This window comes from Numida meleagris, chromosome 6 (assembly GCF_002078875.1).
Source record: "Numida meleagris isolate 19003 breed g44 Domestic line chromosome 6, NumMel1.0, whole genome shotgun sequence".
NCBI lineage: Eukaryota > Metazoa > Chordata > Aves > Galliformes > Numididae > Numida > Numida meleagris.
Window position 1 is genome coordinate 12482441 of NC_034414.1, and position 21741 is coordinate 12504181.

The following is a 21741-nucleotide window of genomic DNA, read 5'->3' on the forward strand; positions in this document are numbered from 1 at the left end:
GATCCTGGCGCATGCTTTTAATAAAAAGGAGTCTGTAGGACTCTCAGTTTGTTTGCCCCTGCCTTGTGAGGTTGCAGCCTCAGCCAGCACACATCAGAGAGCCTCTCCACACTGGTGGCATGTGTATGCAGGTATCCAGCGCAGCACAAAGTCACAAGGCACAGCAGCCTGTGAATCACAAGGGCTTGGTTGTTCCATCTTAGGAAGTTTAATTAGCCTGATGATGTTATCTTAATTAAATTGAGTTTATATTTAAGTCTGAAATATGAATATATTTTCAAAACTCTTGATGATAGCAAATCTGAAGAGACACTGGAAGGAAAGGAAAACTACCAGAGAAAGTAGGGCTGGCTGAATATGATAAATGCAACTGTATTTTTGAATGCAGGCAATTACAGCCCAGGTGGTTCTCTGTTCAGGGCCCTCTAGGTCAATCAGATTTCTAAAGGGGAAATGGGAGGGTCTAAAACAACACTTCTTCGCTTAAGAGCAGATAAGCAAAACATAAAAGGTAAAACTGACAGTGAGAGGAAAAAAACCTGTCAAGTCAGAGGTTAGCAGATAATGTTTGAAGAGTCCTGCTGTGCACATAATGATTTACACTTTTCTGGCTCACAAGAAACACTGCTGGTCTTGTAAAAACGAACTGCAGCCTAGCAAGGTGCCACACGTGCAGGCCAGAAGCCAGTTTGAGAGAGTAAATAGGAAACGGTGAAATTCCCAAGGGAGGAAAAAAAATGGCTCAGCATTTAAGAAATTCTTTCTTATTTACTCAAGAGCAAGGGAAATTTCAGTTTATCTCTGTGCTGTCCATGCTGAAGCCAAGAATTTCAGCTCCAGCCATAACTGAATAAAGATGACTGCTAAATGGAGACATCACCTCAGCACCTGAGCAGTGACAGACACCTGGCACCCTGGTCCTTCACCTGGCCCAATCCAAACAACTGCTGGGATCCTCCAGGATTCTGGATTGCAAGCCAGAACTCTGGCAACATCTGGTAAAGAATATTAAAAAAAAAACCACAGAATAAATGGCAGGAAGAACTGACAGTATCTGGTGGTACTAAGCCTCATTCCTTTCTTATTCCATCCTTCATTCTGACAAAGCCTTGCCAGCCCTAGTGACACCAGGACATCTTTCCCCCCCGTGCACTGATGGGAAGCACCAGGAGTAGGGCTGTGCCCTGTGCCCTCCTGCTCACCTTGCTGCACAGTGCTTCTCCTGAGCACAGCTAGGAAGACCCCCATGCTCTCAGCTGCCTGTCAGTAATACACATTGGGAGCATCAAAAAAAGCATCCTGCATCACTGCAAATTGAACTGCAGCCTTCCCATCAGAGAAACAGATGCACTTGAAATCTTTGCAAGCAATTAAATTCACTGTCCTTGCTAACTTTGGCAATTTCTCTAAAAGTTCAATCTCAAGAATTTAATAATTACTTCTGTTGGTCTTGGTTCTCTGATAAGCTTGAGATAGCAAGTTTTATTTCCAACCTGTCATGGTTTTGTGATTTTCGGTTATTGGTATTCCACATCATAACATCATGTAGTGGACATACCTAGTTCTCAGAAGAGAAGGACTACTACAGTCCCCACGGTACTTTGCTCCTTTGTTACCATTTTCCAGCCGGAGGGAAAAGATAGAAGCTCGCAGTATAAAAACTTGCAGATCACGAGACCTCGTCCCTTTTTCCGCTGTCTCTCGTCTTGGCAGCACCTCGCTCTCCAGCCGTCTTATCGCCGGTAGTAGAGTAAGGCCTACCTTGATTTTGGGACATTCTCTCTCTCTGTATTGGATTTATCAGCTTAAATTGTAATTATATTGTATTATAGTGTGTTGTTTTGCATTCCGATATCGTATTTAGTAAATTAGTTTGTTTCTCCTCAGATTGTTGCCACTGTTCTTTGCTCTCAGGGCCATCTCCCTACTCTTTTCCCCTTTCCCCTTTTCCCGGGACGTGGGCCCTTGGGTCCCCCGTCCCCTTTGTCACAGAAATCGGGCCTAACACCCGTAAATCGTTGACACAACCTCTGACAGAAACAGTTAATAAAAAAGAAATCTCTTAAAAAAAAGACTCAACAAAAACAATCATGTTCCTGCCTTCCTCCTTCTTTGAAAACAGAAATACAGTAAGTAACACAGGAAAGCAGACTAGAATACAGTCGTGCTAGGAAACAAACAGGTTCATCTCCATGAGGAAGAACGATGGTTTCAGTGGTGTACATGCAGGCACAGGTATGACTTGCACTGATCCACACGTGCACACTTAGATGCCTGAAGCGAGTTCAGAACATAGAGCTAAGGTCAAGTGAGTATTTTCAAAGTTACCTAGCTACTCTTGATGCTCAGTTTGGTGCTCAGTTACGAGACTGCAGCTTCAGGACAGGCCCTTCCTGCCCTCTGGAATCAGGCACCTTCACTGCCCATTATTACTACCTCAGGTAACGAAGAACTAAGGCCTTCCAAAAGCCACTAGTAGACACTGCCAGGAATGCTGACCCGATGAAAGAATAAAGTGAGCCAAATGAAGCTTGTAAACAGGGAGCTCCTCATAATGTCAGCATGAGTCATTATTATTGTTTTCTTGTTATTCCCATCCAGTTAAAGTCATTATCTTCAATTAAGGAGGCATCTTTTTTCCTGGATGTACAGCAACATTCAGTCATATTAGGTAACTTGAGGTCTGTAAAAAGCTAAGATATTTCTCTAGGAGCTTGCACTGAGTTCCTGAACCACCAACTTTTTGGACAAAAAAAATCTCAAAAAATGTGCTGCCTGAGAAGGAGCAGCACAAGAGAGAAGAGGAGAGTCCCAACCCAACGGTGATGATTAATGTGCTGTGGCTGAGATCCCAAGAGGCCACAAGTTAAGAGTAGGAAATGCAGCTCAGCTTTAGATTCAAGACTGGTAGGAAAATTAAGTGACAGCTAAAATATTTACATTCACATAAAGAAAATCGATTGTAAGACTGAGCACAATTACTGAGCAGACGCTCACTGTTAATGTCCTGCAAATATTAACTTGGGATATTGCATTATTACTGTCCTGTGCCATATCTCAGATGCTGAGCTTTTGCCAGTTCGAGGAACTGTTGCTTATTTCAGCTGACTTGAAAACAATTCTAATCTTCCTCTCCTTTACCCTCAAAACATTTGCAGGACAGAGTGGAAGACCAAACCACATTAAACCTTCATCATCCATTTTTAAATGTTGTTGGCAGTAACTATCCCATTTGATCCAGCTGAGTGCATTAGTTGAGGGATAGGCTTCTATTCTCAAGTCTGACTGCTCTGCCTCGAGTGATATGAATTGCTGCCGTCACCTGCAGATGTTGGAGTGCTTTGCTCCTGAGCAAGCCTTTGTACTGACTGGTTGCTGCTAACTTAACCACAGAGGCCTGAACAGGCTTTTGAGTATTGAAGTCTTCAAGAAAACTGCATGGAAATCTATAACCAAGGCATTTGAAAGGATGTTCCAATTCCAACCAAAAAAAAAAATCCAAAGTATGTGGGAAGACGAAGTTTCAATTGTTACACACTGGAGATGCAAGACAATAATGAGCATTTGAAATACGAGTGTAGAAAAAGTGGGCTTAGCCTGGGAACATACCATCGTTTGGCCTCACTCAACATTTGTAGGCAAATTTCATACAGGTCTCAGACCTGTCTGTACAAATGCAGAGACTCTGGTCACTGCAGAAACAATTTAAAAATATAGTCTCATTTTTCATGGTATATTTTTGTTCTCACCACTGGACCCTTTCAACATTTAAAAATCTAAGGTAGTTTTAGGCAATGGTTTCAACTTCTCTCTTTTCCTCCTCTCTTTGATCTTCCTGTCCCTGTGCATAAGCTGCTGAGATGAAGCAAGCTCTGCCTTGAGCTTAGGGAACACAATGTAAGTGCTTATTCTGATCTCGTCTTGCAGGCTGTCACCATCCTGGCCATACCACGGAGCACCCCTGGCTGTAACCCAGCCCTCCTAGAGCAGTCAGCTTGTGGGCTGTGTGTTCCTACCTGCCTGTAGTTGGGACAGACCCTAGCATCAGCAGTTTTCCCAGAGAGAAATCCAGTAAACCACAAAGCCTGCATGACCACACAAGGGGTGACCTGCCCATCCTTCCTACGTGGAAAAATGCAATGTTGCAACAAAGGAACAGAAAGAATGGAAGTACCAGTTCTCCTTTTTTAAATGTCTCATTTGCAATATGGAGGGAAGGTTGCTTTTTTATTTGTTTGTTTTACATAACGAGTGCTTTTACTGGAGTGTAAGAAGAGACAAACACAGTAGAAACCTCAATTTAAAAAAAAAAGTAACATGATAAATCTGGCTTACCTCCCACAGACACAAAGCAAACTGTCATTAATTTACCCCTCTCTGCACAGGAATTGAAGTTGAGCCCAGTCTCTCTCCTTTTCTCACACAGGATTAGGTGATAAGTTAGCCAGAAACAATCCAAAAGAGCTCCAAAACTATTCCTTATATGGCAGATACTTTTGGAAGTTCTGTTCTGCCACTGATTTTGGCAGTTGTGAAGAGAATCTGTCCCATTTTTCCGTAACATCTTTCCTCACAGTACACTGACTTTGAGGGGGTGCAGCTCTCCTGACATCATCATACACCCTGGAAGCAAGATGTTATACCAAGGCCTAAATCTCTAGCATTTCTGCAGTTCCCCTACTATGACGATTTAAAGAGAAAACCCTCAGAAGCAGTCTAAAATTACAGAAACCATGACATAGCTCCAAACTGAATAAATATTAGAAGGAAAAAAAAAAAGCAAATGACATCAAAACCTACCCAACAGGGGAGAAATGTATGTTGTGACACACTTCAGTTTCAGCGTAGAAAAGAAAATAACAAAGTATCTGCTATCTTTAAGTGCTGACTCACCAGGTCACCAGATTCTGGCTGCAGGATCTGATATCCCTAAGGATGTTTGGGCTTTGGAGCTGTCCCTAATGAATACACATGCCTCACCGCGCAAATGCATTGCCTAGAACTGAGATAAAAATCTGCGTTCTTGAGTTCTGAAGAAGGTGGCTGATATCCTGCAGGGAGTGGAGACAGTTACAGTTATTAGGGTAAGAGTGGGAAATAACAGGCACGAAACGGCGCTTTTCCTTGCTGAGGGCAAATGAGGTCATATCAAGTCAGAGCTGCAGAAAATGAAGAATTTGTCTAACTTTCTCATGTGCTGTCTTCCCCGGACTGAAAGCCATTTTCTCTTACTATCCCAAACCAGCCATCAAAGCATTTATCAGCAAATGAGCAGCCAGAAGCATGGGTAAAGGAAGAAGCAGCTGGAGCGCAGCAAGGACATGTGCCCCTTAGTGCAGCACTGCAGCACTACCCCAGGCCAGAGGCATCAGGAGGCAACAGGGACCTCATGCACTGCAAGGAAAAAATCTCATCTTAGGCTAGACAGAGAACTGCAGGAGCATTCTGCAGGAACTAAAGAGCCTTTAGCTAAAATGAAACCACAGCCACAGGAATATCAGGGAAAAAAACCCAACACCTGAGCCCCCTTTAAAGGCTGTGCACACATACATCTGATCTAAATTACATGTATACACACACACTCTGCCATGCATGTTAAATATGTCCCCCAGAAGCAGCTTTCCATTCTCAGCCTTCATGACCCAGAACAGACCAAATTCCTTGATTGTCAAGGCCAACTGCAAGGCTCATCCAATCAGCTAGGTCTTCTTGTTAAGCCTATTTGCTGAGAGGACAACACTGCTTTTGACTCAGACTCACTCTGATGAGTCCTACACCAGAGAGATTCATTCCCACCTCTGTCAAAATTAGTTTGCCTCTTAAATTATGGAGTGAAGGTCACTTACCTAACTCCAGAGTGGGATTAAACTCTGGATAAAAATAGGATGGCACTGGCCCTTTATTTATCAGCTAGATTCAGATCAGTTTCATCCTTTATGTCTTTGCTACATTTCACTCTCAAAGTATACGATTACCAAGATAAAGCTTATTTAATCATTCTGAAATCCAGTTTATAAATAAGACAAATGATCAAAATGAAGACTTTCAAAACAAAGCAATATACAAATCTTAAATTTTCTGCTATGTGGTTTATTCCATCTGCTTAATAAACTATCCACAGACCCACATGTACATGGTATAATCATATTTCACCAGACAGCTCTCTTTGTCCATTGCTCTGTGGATACAGAATGCAAATGAGAATGTTTTGGACAGTAGATGTATGAGAGTTTGACGTTGCAGATATGTATCTGCGGGGTGAAAGCAGAGAAAAAGCAGATCATGCACAAGGGATTAGAAGCTACCACTGGCTGACATGAAATGGAAGCAGGCCCTGCCTCTCACTGCTGCAAGCAGGACCAATGCTTCCTACCCAGGCCCCTGCCCATCACGTCCACGTGGTTTTTTTTCCCCCTCAGAAAACTCCTTTTTTTTTGCTATCACATAGGCAAAGCTTGTTCTCGCAGAAAACAAAGTAATATTAGAAGTGTCAGAGCCCATAGGCAAGAACAGATTTATCAAAACATCACAGTAGCCTCCACTGCCACAAAGCTGACTCGGGGATTCACCCACCCTGTCTGCTATACAAGTGCAGGAACAGGGGTCAGCGTAAGCCAAAACTGAGGGGGAGTGAGGGGATGACATCCTCCTCACCCTGCAGTCTTTAACAGCTCCTTGTTCTGCTTGCAGACACATGACCTGAAGACGTGGGCTAAGAAAAAAAGAAAAAAAAGGAAACATGAGAATTTCTCAGCACTCTCTCTTCTTCTCACTTTCAGGAACATCCCTCAGAAAGCACTAAATTCCTAACACCAGTCTCCACACTGGTGCTCTCACAGTCACACTGTCCTTGAAGGGACTGCTGCCCTGTGTCCAGAAGGATCAGCCAGTCCACAGTGCTTCTGCCCTGCAGCCTCCAGGGGACGACCACATCCACACAACAGCACCTTTAATAAGTGCTTCTACTCCATGCAGCTCTGATAGAGATTCTTGAAGAGAGGCATTTGCAGACCATACTGTTTGCAAGCTGTCCAGGAAATGAGTCTTTCCTATAAAAAACAGTGTTCCAACCACAAGCCAAGACGTTCAGGATCTCTCCTACGCTGTTTGATTTCTTGCAAATGCTCTCTATATATTCTTACTCACACTGATCTGGATACCTTGACCTCTCATTCTACAAATGCATACAAGAGCATCTGAATGTCAAGTGTTATATATATTTCCAAAGTGTTTCAGAAACACGTCTCTGCCTCATTCTTCACCATCCAGGTAAAAAAAGTCTTCTAGTTCCACACCAATATTTTGGAAAAAAAAAAATCTAATAAGGAACATGGCAGATACTTCAATTTTTTTTTTTGTCCAAGTAATGACCACAAGCAGATAAAACTTACGTTTTTGCAATGTAAGTGAATTTTTCTGCAGTTTGTGAAAACCATACTATGAAAAATAGCGATGTAAAAAGGGAGTGCTGAGCCTCCCTAACGTTTTCATGCGTTTAATTTTGGATGATAAGAACATCTCTAGGAAAAGCTCATCCAGTAATGAAATTTGTAATAAAAAATGACCACCCAGAAGTAAAAGCAGTTATACACAATTAATGAATTCATTCAGCCAGTCACTAAATCAAAACAGCAAACCAGACTCTCTTAATCATGCAGAGAAACAGTTTTCAGTGATTCTTATATTGTACTTTGCTCAAGGCCTGTATTACCAATTGGTTATTTCTGCGATTCTTAACCACTTGCAGTATAAAGTTATTTAAAATTTAAATGTCATTCAGTGATACCGCTTAAGAACATATTGTTCTTTCCAGGTTTCTAATTCTGAAGGAAATTAATATCGGATTTATTTTCTGGGTCAAAAAAAGACTGTGAATATTCAGTAAAGTCAGCAAGTTATTACTGTTAACTTCAGATCTCCAGAAAGGATCTCAACTCTTCCCTTTGAGGGGAGAAACTTGGTATAAAACATACCAGGCATTCAGAAAGCCATCACTGCCTGAAGCTCACATGTTCCCCTCCCACCTGGGACAGGTGGGACCCTTGCGTTATAGATCTCGTCTTCAAAATCTGTCAAAGACATTTTGAAAGTTTTCACTTGTTATTCAATATTACACTCAACAACGGACATTAAAAGGAACAGTAACTCTGAAAAAGCTCAGAGCAAGAGAATATTAAGAAACAGCTGTTTGACTGAAGGCCAAAGAACAGTCAGATGTCTTTTTCCTTTCTGCTGTAAATGCCCCATACCTCATCTCTTCTGTATTCCAGTAGCTTCCTCATCTAGTTTTCACACACAAAAACACACAAAAAAGAACATCCCAACACTCTCTCTGTCAAACTTTGCAGAGGAGCTCTGTGCACTCTTCACGAAACACAATATCAATTTCCAACACTAAAGGCAAAGTCCAGGACATAAAACTTCAGAAGTGTCACTGAAGGATAAAGCTGTCCAACATTCCCTGACCACCTCATTGCCACCACACTTCTTCATGCTGAAATCTTGGGTTTTTTTTTTTGTTTGTTTCTTTAAGCTTTTTTTCCCTTTGGATGCAACTTCTATGCACCTGTGACTTAAACCAGCACCAACTGAGCACAAAGTGCTGTGCTGATTCTCCAGGCCTTTTCTAACAGCAGGGTCTAGCTACTGCCAATTTCTAGTGCCAGCTTGGTAATGGAAAGTCACAAATTTCTCTCCCAGATTCCCACTTTCTCAAGGACAGCAGTCAAGAGAGACCCTACAAGGTGACTCTTAATCAAGAACCTGCCTCCAATTACAATTATTGCAGTTACGATTCCTGAGTGAACCTATTAATCAAAGTCTCTGCACAGCAAGATCTTTAATCTGACATAAATCCTTTCAAGTCACCTCCAAACCTGGGAATAAAACCAATTTTCTTCCTCCCAAATAATTTCAACAATAGCCAAAACCCTCCCTGCCTGCAAAAAAACATGTGTGCTCTCATTCATAATTGATATACCATTTCTGGGCTAAACTTGCAAAAACGTAGCTTCCACCTGTGCTGACACTGCTGCGATCAAGTTGCAAGTCCACACTTACCACATTTATCACTGTCATGTCAGCATCTACAAATTCAAACATGAACCAGGATCTTGCCACATACAACCCTGCAGAAATACAGGGGAAAATAAAAGGCGTGTAGTCTGCCTCAAGAAGCCCGTGAACTACATCTAGAAAGAGAATACATCTGTACCTGAGCTTAAAATCATGTGGAGCAGGTACACTCTCGGGTATGCAAATCCAAGAATCAAGGGAGCAAAACCAGGCCTAAATGCAAACACGGCACCTTAGTGCTTCTTTAAAAATCTTGCCTGTGGTATTACTGACATGGATCTTGTACTGAAGATATACATACAAGGTTTGAAATAACTTTTTTTGGGTATCTTAAAATAGAGCGTGAATCAACAGAACCAGCAAAGAAAACCAAAAGTTATGTATACACATCAAATAGCAACAAGGCAGCTTCTCATACACTGGACAAAGCCCTGAAAACTCATTAACTGAGATAAAGCACAGGACAGATCCCTGAATAACGACTACTTGTGTTGAGCAAGCTGATGCACTTGCTGCTGCAGTAGGGTTTGCCCTGTATGTTTTTTGACCCTAGCAGTGGTCACCCCACTGCAACCAGCCTGCTCTGCAGGCACTAAGTTAGGCAATATGCGACTGTTTTCTGAATAACTTCACTATCAACAAATCCACCTACACTTGCCTCGGAGTTCACCACAGAATTTCCCAGCTTAGGCGCAGCAAAAAGCATCAGTTACAAGGATCGCCTGAGGACACTGTGGCTTGGTATGGAAGACACAGTCGGCTACTCTTGCAGCCACACATTGCTGCTTGTCTGCCTTCTCAGACAAGTTGCCTCCTTTAGGCAATACACCTCAGAGTGACAGGCAACAACAGAAACACCCTGAGAAGCATCCGAGCCTGAAGGAACAACAGGGATACATTTTGTATTTTCCTGCTAGCATATTAATTTTGCAGGTCCTCTCACACTCCCAGCAACGTGCAGAAGCCATCGTCTATCCCACACCGTGGGCCACACAGCCACCCTCTCCCAACAAGCCATTGCCTGGACTGCATTTCACTGGAGGGGTGGGACACAGGCACCTCCATGAACACACAAAAGAGCCAAAAAAGCAGCAGATGAGGGGAAGTTATAAGAACATGTTTTTACTTGTGACCGGACAACTTGAGACCCAGATATATGGTTTCTGTTCTAGGCATTCTTGCTGAACTGCTAACATGTAACACAGGCAGATCTTGTCTTCCTTGTGTGGCTCAGTTTACCCACCACTCAAATGTGTGCACAGATATAAAATAAGGGAAAAGAGTGTTGCTGAAGGGTATACCACTTCAAACACAGATGCTCTGAAATCCCTACTCCTTTCATTTCCAAATTAAACTAACGTTGTTTGAATAAACAGCAGAGCTACCTGTTCTGGGAACCCTTTGAGGTGACAGGGGCCTGGGAGTCTCAGGGCAATAACAAGAGCCTTATTTACTTCCACTCTTAGTTTTTTTGGCTGGACAGACACCTAGAACACAAAGAGCACCAGGACTCTCCTTTTGAACAGCACACAACCAGAACAGATGGCTCCTTCATACACACCCAGGCTGAGGCCTGGCCTCTGACTTCCAGCAGAAACTTTAGCTTGGAAAGGTCAGACTACAATTTTACTACTGATGTAAATAGTTGATGTACATAGGATAATACTGATGAAAAGTAGCAAATTACTTCCCTTAACCCCCCAGAGGAGATCACGTACCACAGATGAAAAGGGAGGAGCCATGATGGAAGCCACACACCTCACGCCTCCTAAACACCAGCGGCAGCACCAGAAACGAGATCTGCTTCTCACATACCTCAGCCCAGTGTTTATCCAACTGACTCCTTTCTTTGCAACTACGATAATAGCAATCCACATAGCTGCACAGCTGCTTCAGACACCACCTCTGGTACTTTTTTTGCCATGTGTCCCAGCCCAGCAGAGAGGCTGCCCCAGCCGGTTCCAGCACCCTTGTGGGGCATACACCAAGTCTTACCAGTCCCCTGGTAAGCAGTCTCTCTGTCTTTACCTCAGCCCATGAGCTTTGCCAACTTATTTTCTCCCCTGCGCTGCTAAGGAGTGGTTGGCCAGCTCACCCACGCTCAAAGGCTGCGCACTTGACACAGGGCACAGAAAGCCCATGCTGTGGCCAGATGATCGAAAGTTTAAACTCTACTTACGCTTACCTGGAAAGAGAGAAACTGGAATTAGGCTCAATCTGAAGATACACTGGGAGCCATCACAGAAGGGCTGACTTCCTCACCAGATCTCCCACTACTGTATTGTCAGACAGTGCTCCTCAGACTCCATATCCCCCAAATACACAGACAGTGAGGTGCCACAAACCCATAACAAGTTGGGAAGGCAGAAAGACAAAAGAACTAAGTTAATATTCAATGTTATTGTTGAGTTTTCTTTTGCAAAACAAGGTTAACAAGAAAAAAAAAAAAAGAATTACCATCCCTTTCAGTTCAAAGGAAGATGCAGGACAGCAAAAGATCTCCCTCAGAAGCATATTACATTAAACCAATTATGGAATGTGACCAAAAGCCTCCTCAGAATTTTCAGTGTTGCTGAGAGTATCTGCGCTGTTTTGATCCCACTGGAATTTGTGCTTTTTAAATGAATTTCAAATAACCATTGAAAAGCCATGTCACTTGATAGCTGAGGTATGCAGTGCTTATTTGCAATACAAAAACAGATCTTGACTGTAGGAAAATACAGCAAGTAGATACACATATTATTAAGACGTTTAATCACTTTTTTTATACTAGAAGATAATACAGAACTTGCAATCTTAAAAAAAAAAGACACCAAGGTCAGACTGGGCTTACAATTTTTATGCCAGTGATCAACATCTAATACAGTTTCCTTACAAATACGCTATCAAGGTGATATTATCCATGGAATTTCAAGCAGAATCAGAACACTGCTAGACAGTACTTCATCACAGCCCTCACCAGACAGATCTGAATATTAAACATATTTTGCAAGGATGGGAGATGAAGGTAAGGGAAATTTTAAGAGTATCCCTCCTCAAGTCACACAGCCACACCTGTGCTTTAGGACACAGTCTAAGGCAGGAATAGATAAATGGGCACCAGCGTAGGCCTGTACATTCACACAGCATTAAGCAGCCCCTGGACAGGTATCTGCTCATTTCTGTAGCAGGATAGTTGGGCAGCCCAGCACACCTCATCAGGGCTCATTGACTCCTGGAGACAGCTTAAGCAACAGCCAGAGCAAGCTGCAACTGTACTTTGTTACGTGATGTGACACACTGATACTGACTGAGCTTCAGGAAGCATTGGAGATCTCTTTTTTTCCCCAAGAGAAAATAAATCTTTAGGATCAAACCTAACTCTGGTATTTCTGCTGTTTATATGGGATCAACATGCTCTGCTCCATGGCTAGAGCATCCAGGGACTCTTCCACACTGCTAATTGCTAATGGAATAGTTTATATCAGTGCATATAAACTACCCAGAAGTGCTTTCATTTGCACTGAGATGCAATTTCAGAGAAAACAAGTACGGAAATCCAATACAACATTACACTATAGACTCAGATTGCTCTGTTACACAAGAACTATTGGCCAACCAGATCCTTTGCGTGCTTCCTTCAAATTACCCATAGACTGAAAGGAACAGAATAAAGCAGTCCCTCATCTCTGGCACTGTGCAGGAGGACTCTAGAACTCATGCAAAGTGCTAGGAGAAACAAATTAAAAGAACACGTAAGAACAGCTAATAGAGAAGAGCAAAAACTGCTTGTCCCACGGCCAACACCACAACACAATGTTTCCAACAATACTAAAACCAGTTCTCAGCAAGGGGTTCAGAACACCCAGCTCTTTAGACAGCTTTGCATTCCATGAATCCCTAAGCAAAGTAGTTCTAATATTCTACCACTAAAATAAAATGAGGAGCTTTTCCTGAGATTGCTTCACAACAGAAGAATTCTAACACTGACCATGTGACAGCATCAAATCTCGTTTTCCCTCATCACAGAGCTGCTACACTGGAGCACAAAAGCAAGCCCCAAAAGTGAAGGGGAAAACTGTTCATTTATCAGTCTGCACTACCACATCCCCTGACCTATTTTATTACTAAAAATAGTTCCTCTTAGGTCACTGCTGCAAATTGAATTCTGCTGCTTCATTGCCCACTGCAATCTCATGGAACCACATGCTGCCTACACACAAAACACTAAGTAGGTTGACTTATTCACTACCAAAGATGCAGCCTGTCTTCTCATATTGACAGAAAGAAACAAATCATTTTCCATGTTAAGTGAAGTATGTGCTCTGCAATACAGTTTAAGCCCAAATCCAATTATTTATACTGCGATTCAAATACAAACATAAATGCTTGGTGTGGCTTCCCATTTGTTCACATTTACAATATGTTATTCAGCAGCCTTTTTGCAAAATATGTTTTCAAAGGGATTCATTTTTTATCAGTGATGGAATAGCAGCCCTAATTATATATATTGACCAAAAAAAAACCCATAGAAAAACATAGCAGGAACAACAGCCATATCTCTCTCATTAAGACCTTTCATTATGACAAGTCTAGGAAAGCATGAGACAAGAGGCAGTAAGTCAGAATGTTCCAGGATGAACACATCTTCTTTCAAAAGACCAAGACACTGCATTTGTAATTGTCAATCCAAAGTACCTAATGATTATCACAACACAAAGAAAGCTGGAAAATTCTGACCCAACAAACACAACACTGTTTAAAAGAGGGTGATGGAAGAAAGCATGAATTTAACAAAAGAAGAACTTATTACAGGTTCCTGAAGCAGAAGACTGAAATAGGTATTACTGACCACTTTATGCATAACACTAAATAAATATATAGAATATTTCTTATTTGAGCTAGACAGAATATGACTAACATTCCCTGGGCTATTATCACATCTTCATTACTCCAATAACTTCCCAATTTTAAACAAACACAGCCTCCCCACCGCCCAAAAAAATCCACAAAAGATCAAAGACAAGACTCACTTCATGTCAGTTTTCTGCATAAACCACAGCAAACTCTGGTGGGAATTGCAGATGCACACAGAGCAGAACCACTGAAATGACGTGTGGCCTCATTAAATGTTATGTGGTTACCAAACCAAGTTTCTCACTTCCTGCTCTACTAATGCTAACATCTGTCAAATCTGTGCTTTTAGGACAGAGAGAAATTCCCATGTCTTCAGGAGACAAAAGTCTTGGTTCTGCTGGTATCATTTACAGAGATGCCAGAGGCACTGTGGGTCACAACTTGTGCTTGAAACTCATATCCTCTCCACTGATAACGGTGAACTGAAATACACATAAGTGCGTTGTTACAAGGAGAAGTACACAGCCTCTTATCAAAGATACATGAATTCTGCTCATAGATGCAAGAAGGTACCAGCCCTGTCAGCCAAGGTACAACTTCCCACTCACTGAAGATTCACAGAATACTCACTGCAACGCCACCTGTGCGCGCATCTCTAATAACCGCACACTCCAGATTTTCTATCATGCAATGGCTTGAGTAGAGATAAATATTATATTAATTTCTGGCTACTAGGTTTAAATGCAGTTGGTCTGTTGATATATAGTTGTCCAAAATGCATTACTCACTTCAGCAGCATCAAGTCAAGGCACAGGCCTGTCTTGCATATGAGAACAGAACTTTTTTCTTCCTGTCTTCAGAATGCAAGAGAAGGGTATTAAGTTACTTACAGAATCAAGACAGGGAGTCCTCATTACTTTTAATGAGAATAAGCATGTTTCACAGCTTTAGCCTGCAGAAATAATGACTCCTCTCAACAGGAAGTTCTATCAGACCTTTAGTTCCTCTGAGATGCCACAGCATTAGTTGCCGTTGTATTTCTTATGAGATCAAAAAAGAGTTAAGTAGGAGCACTTTTAATGCAGTCAATCCACTTGAAAGATACATTACTTCATCCTCTTTTTGAATTCTCCCAGTAATTCCTCTGTTGTATAGCAACTTCCTCTACTAGAAATTCCATTTATAGAAACAAGATATTCTCAGAGATAGTACCAAAATACTCCGAGGTCATATGAGATTATGCAACAGGCCAGATAACTAGCATGATCATCAGATAAATTAGTATCAGTACGACAATTAACAATCATACTTGAGCAACTATGCTCAATGCAGATGAAAACTAACTATTTGCACGGTTTTTCCACAACTGCAGCACAAAGCCAACAGACTACTTAAGTATTTAACTCCCAAATTAACTGTACGATCAGCAGCTTGGAAATATCCAAGCCTTCTTGACCACGGTTAATATAATCCACAAGTCAAAATTCATATTAAATTAGCAAACCCATTACTTACAAAAAAAAGATGGCTAATGAAGCTCTAAGGTCTTCCAAGACCTACCTGTGCTTGGATTATTAAGATAAAGTCTGTGCAGCTTTCCAAGTACCTGGATACAGTAAAACGTATTTAAAAGTACTACAGAAGCACATATCATCAATTTTACAGAATTTTGTGGGGGAGAGAGTAGGAAACACGTAATCTATCTTGTGCTAAAGGTTAAAAACCAACATGAAACAAAGACTGTTCAAAATATAATTCAGTCCAAAACTCTGCAGTTTAATATTAAAAACTTCAACCAGCTCATCATTCAGGCTGGGTTCTGCATGTCACTCTCTTCTGACTGTGGGGAGTTCCAAAATGAAGTCTTTTGTGTTTCAGCATCCAAGAAAATGTAGGACTGCTACCAACCATCTGTTAAGCCCACACCACTCAGAGGTACTAATTAAATTAACGGCCATATCTTAACTTCTATCACAGTGAATTATAAAATAGAGAAATATTGGTGCAAAGACAAAAGAAAAACTTAAGACTTGAACAAGCACTCAAGGTAGGTGAAGCAGCATCTGGGTGCTTAACTCAGTAAGACATTTTAACACCCACATCTCACTGTGCCTTCCATCCTTGGTCATTTTTGCAAGTGGTGGACTCCTGAGCTCGCCAGCTCCAATGCCCACGTAAAACCAAGCACGGGTCACTGCAGCACTGGAGTGTTCTGCAATTTGATCTTCAATTTTGAGCTGGGAAGCCAGTTCTAAAAAAAGAGTTGAGCTGAACATAGAGTTGCTCCCTGTGGCCAAAAAGTCATGCTACCTGTTCAAGGAAAGACATAGCCTCCAGCTAGATGACTCCGTGGAACTAGCACTGCTCAGAATACACAAAAAGCGCAGGAGGCAGTCAGCTCATAACCACACTTGGTGAAAAAGTAGTTAGCTGCCACCTCATACTCCATTCTGAACACCTGCATGCACTAAACCAGTTGGATATGTCCATCCAATACTTGCTCACTCTCTCCCCAGGAAGCATCACTGCAGTGAAGAGACCCTTTGGAAACCCCCGCATTTCTTAACACCTATAAAAATACTTGCAAAGAAGCTGTGTGATAGAGATGCTAAATCATCAGTTGCAAAACCATCTCATCAGCCTGTACATATTTCCGTAGTCTTCAGCAGCTGCAAAATTAAAAATAGCTGTCATAGGCAAAACACCACTGAAAATGAGAATATTGGTTCACTTATTCGGGGCAGATAATGGTGTCACTGTTGACATGTTTGGGCTCTGAAAGGAACACTAATGAGGAAATGGACAAAATTATAAAGGCAGAATAAGGAACATTCTAAAATAGGAACATGAAAATTACCCTCCTTTTAATTTTACATGGAAAATCTGACTAGTCATGACAAAATATGCTTATTTGGCTCTATGGGATGAATTCCTTGTTAACTACCAGCAGAGCCATCATTTAAAGTAGCATTGTCGGCTCTTCAACACTGCTTCTCAACCTAACAAAATGTTACTATTTTATCAGGTATCAAAATTATATGTCATCCTTGCTTCCTTGTGACTTCAGAAAGACACAGTTAACATGAAATGAAATAGTATTATTGCAGAGTTTTCTATTCTGCTTTTGCTAAATGCCTGGCAAACCCAATGTTTACACAAGATATTTTCAGTTCAGAGAAAAGGAGCCTTGTACAAGAATGATAAATTGTTTTATCTAGTCTAGCAGCTGAATTATCTATATTTCATATACGTTTCTTCTGTTATAACACTACCAAAATATCACTCTTATTTTGTGAATCAGACATAGAAGGTGTGTATGAAGACAGCTCTGGAATCCACTTGCTTCATTCAAAAAACTGTAGTAGCTGCTGTGTAGCTACATGTTCTAAGGGAACTATTTCCCAAGGAGAAACACCGATTAGGTGCGTTAGTCACGTATGTCAGATTTTCTCTATTACTAATTAGCCATGTAGCCAAACCTTGGTTAACCCAAGGTCGCATCTGCCTCTTGGGGAAAGCCAGGTCTCTTAAATCCTTGGGACAGTAGAAAGACTGGAATTACCAAATCATTTCTGAGCTACTACTGCTTCCCATAATGGTACCAAAGGGAACAGAGATACCTCTGGAAGAGTCAGGTTCACTGAAAGGCAACCTAACATCCAGAGACAGGAAAACAGCCAACCTTCCACATCCAATTATGAAAGGTAACTTTGGATGCCTCCATCCAAATGGATGCCATCCATTTGGATGCCATGAACATGCTCCTAAGATACACAGAATTAAATGTTACTAAACCAGCAGAAAAGCATCAGACAGTTAAAGTACACATACATGCTCACAGGTATACTTAACTGTCCTTATGTATCACTACATTTGAGCAAAAGGCTGGAACAGTTGTTCTTCCATGGCTGAGGAGTGGCCACTGACAACGTGCCCCAGTCAACACTGGATCCCAGCCAGGGCTGCCAGTACAGTGGAGGGGAAGCTCCCCACTGCTCTGCAGCCTGCAGTGACAGCCCCGGGGCTGTGCTGAGCCAACCCGACACAAGGGCTGCTCAGTCCAAACCGAAACCATGAATATAAACCATAAGTATGAAATAATGTTAACATAAACACAGCTCATAGCTGGGATTACATGGACCTGCACGCTCTTTGGCATTTGGACCACAGCATAACACAGACAACTGAAAACTTGCCACTGAAGCTGTTTCTCACTTCTGAGAGGCCATCCTGACCAATACAATACATTTCATCTTTTCAGTTTCCTCACTACAAATTTAAATATTGTATCTTGAATAGCAGAAGCATGTCTAAAACAGAGCAGAAATAAGCAGGATCAGTCACTGAGATCTACTTGCTATGTATTCAGAGTAGAAGGAGAATTTTGATTTAAGATGAAAGGTCCCTTACGGTATAAGCATTGTGATCTAGTTTGTGTCACTTGTATCTCAGCCACACATGGGTATGACTGCCACAGAACCAAGAAGCTATACAGTAATGATTTTTAGGAGCTTTATGGAGAAAAACTATGACACACACACTGTTGAAGTCCTAATGAAAGTATTCCTCAGTCTCTGGTTTATAAAATGCATGCTGGAAAGCTCAGCATGTCACTTGAGTTGTTTGCCTTGAATCTGCCAAAGATTCACAAAACATTTGCTTCTTGGGAATTTAATGTTCCACCTCAACCCAGAAGGAAGTTCCACATTTTCAGCTACCACATTCACACAAAGCTTTTAAGCGTTTCAGGCACAGTGCAGGTGTATCTCCCTCTTCTTGGTCACCTTTGTGATGACCAAGAGCCATTACAATCTCAAGCAATTAAGACAGAAGGTACCGCAAATTTGGTAGAATGATTCTCAGAAAAAAAACTGGCTTGCTAGTTTATTAGGAAAAGTTCTCCTTTGGTGCAGCTGTTCTGAAGTAACCCACTGATGAGGATGGAGAATGTGCACATACCAGAGATGAAAGCCTTTTATTTAGCTACAGATCTAGAAACAGTCCTAAAATTCTCCACTGTTATAAGAAGAGATTGTCAGTTATGAACATATGTTTCCAAGGGATTAGGATGAAACTCAGCATATTCACTGCCACTCAACACAATTGTCAGGTTTGAGCTCCAGTCCTGGTGACTTAAATGAATGCACAGAGTCTCTGTAACGATTACAGCTTCACTGTTCTTAGGCTTTAATTGCTCACACTGAATTTGCAAGCCAGCATCAGGCAGAAGCTGAAGATACCTTGCAAAGGGAAACAATTCTACAAGTTAGAAAGTGACAGCTTCACAAAGCGCAAGTTCACAATGTATGGAAATAGGCAGCCTCTGAGCAAATTACTTCAACGTGAGGTACATCATCTACTCCAAAATGGAGCATCCATTTCAATTATGATACTTCAGCTAGATACCCTTGTTAGTCTGAGAAAAAAGAGCTCATTTGTTTTGTCCTTTAATTTGCTTGCTGGGGAATCCCTTTGCATTTCTGGCATGTATGCTGTTTTCCTTGCAAGGAACATGTTATCATCGAGCACCAGCCAAGGGAACCAAAGGCTACTGTGGCCTCAGTGAACAATTCTGCCTGCCTGCTTCCCTTTTTCTTCTGCCTTTTTCAATTCAACATCCCTCACTGGAGAGACTGCACCTTACTACATGTTAGCCTTAACCTTTTGCTAGGTATTCAGAGCACAGCCATACTGAGCTGTGATTACACAAATTTGTTTTGATTTCAGTGAACAGCCTCATCCAAACCCTGCTCTTAAAAGCCTTTTCTCATTTTTCATTGGCACTTTGCTTTGACAGAACGGAGTTTCCTTTCCTTAGAGTGAGAAGGTGGCAGATGGGAGAAGGAGGAGGACCCAAAGCAGACAGAGAAATATTACACAAGACTCATGCTGAACTTGTCAACAGAACAAGGTTACTTTACTACAGTGCTTTAAAAAAAAAAAAAGTGGCTGCTTCTTTACTCAACAAATCTACAAGGGATATATGGTAGCATTTCAGCTTTATTTTAGGCTATCCAAAATTTAGCTATGAAGAATCTTGCTTTGCAATCAGTTTGACCAACAGCGTCCTGTGGAAACTGAGGGAACCTGAGCATCAGAGACAGCAAACCATCATACCACTCCTCTTACAAATGGCAGGTGCCATGAGACTTGGATATAAGCAGAATGAATTTGGGTTCGTGCCTCCTTTTATCAGTAAGTGGTGAAATGAGTATCTGGGCCAAAAAAGCTTAAAAATAAGGTGAGTGGTAGAACAGAAAGGGCATCAAATGCTGATTTCTTTAAATTTTTTTCCACTTCCAGGCCAATAGAAAAGGTTCATGTGAACTTCAAGATTACAACTGGCAAGATGAAACCCCCCCCCCCCCCAAAAAAAAATAGTGTAAACTGAGAACTATGTTTTTATCTCTAGGGAGACTTGCAACTATCCTCTTCCTGCCTGCTGCTTTTCAGTAGAACTGTACTGCTGGGACTAAAGGAAGGCTCCGGGTTAAATGGGCATGTCTAAAGGCTTCCTCCAGCACAAATCCTTTCATTACCACCAAAAAATCGTGCAACAGAGGAGACTGAAGTCATATTCAGTGACCACAAATAAGACCATGACAAAGCTGTCCAACAACTCATGGAAGGACACAGTAACTAGTGAGACTTTTCTCCTCCTCTCTACAAAAGAGAGGAATAAAATTGCTAGTTTTCTTGCCCAAATACCAATTCCTATTTCTAGGAAAAGGCCAGAATTATCCATGCAGTGAGTCTGCATCACAGAGAACCACTCAGTGCTCTAAATTTGTTATACCTGTTCAACATAAAGCATAAATACGTGAATTCATATGCAACCGATTTCTAAAATAATCCCATCTGGGGGGCTCAGTAACAGAACTCTCCTTGAATTAAAGGTCACAGATTTGATCTACTGTATTTTGTCAGCAGGGAATAGGAACAAATTTATGAATTACTCTTTTCAAAACTAGGGGAACCATTTCAAAGGTGCAAGTAGCCACCTATGAAATCATTATCACCAAAAATACACATGTTGGCAAAAGCAACAGCTACCGACTTTCTGTTAATACAACCAAATTCAGCAGGCTACATTACAAAACTGTCCTTGCCCCTTGTGCATACATATGTCTTTTACCATCAGTGCATCTCACAGTGATTTTCCCATGTGTTCATTTAAAACTACAGTGGGTTGGAAGGTTTTAAGAGATGCACCTTTCATCTCATTCAGTTTAAGAAGACAACCTTGAAATGTTCAGAACTGAAAAAACAGTACAAGAGAAACAGCTTAAGGAAAAAAACATAAAAGGAAGTTTAAGCCAAAGCAAATGTACCTTTCAAGGCAAGTGAGCTCCTTACTCAGAACTGAAATATTATATGGATTTGTGTTGCTTGTCATCCTGCCCATTTTCTGACACGTCTCAACTCAGCAAGATAGCAGCTGGTGTCACTGAAAATCAAAAGCATACAGAAGACGACCTCTAAATGAATATCTTCTATAGTAAAGCATCGGCTTCCTCATTCTATCTGTTGGCAACTCAGATTTGCCACCAAGATCATGACAGTCTAAACATTTTGAACATTATTAGCAAAATGCCTGAAGGAGAAAGAGGTGATTAACGATGTACCTTAACAGGAAAAAAAAACTGTCAAGTTTTATTCAGTTGGTGTTCAGAATATCATTCACAAGGTAAAAAGAACAAGCTCATCAGGTTCAAAATTGAGTGACAGAAGTTCTTTCTCACTTAGAAAAATAGAAACTGAAATCTTCTAGCCATGCATGTCCTTCACTCATCAGAAAAAGATTGCCATTGCCTTGCATTACAGAAAGTC

General features: G+C 41.4%; 1 protein-coding gene across 6 annotated transcripts in view; it reads right to left on the reverse strand.

Moving 5' to 3' along the window:
• Positions 1–21741, reverse strand: part of SERGEF (secretion regulating guanine nucleotide exchange factor) — a 139017-nt gene that overhangs the window by 27284 nt on the left and 89992 nt on the right. Inside the window, exon 11 of one of the 6 annotated variants that reach the window (XR_002440922.1) lies at positions 21243–21358. The exons of 4 other annotated variants lie outside the window; for them this stretch is intronic. The gene's annotated coding sequence lies outside the window, so the exon portion shown is untranslated. Of the gene's footprint in view, positions 1–21242; positions 21359–21741 lie in introns of those variants that run through there. One more of the 6 variants, XM_021403895.1, reaches the window with a different exon arrangement.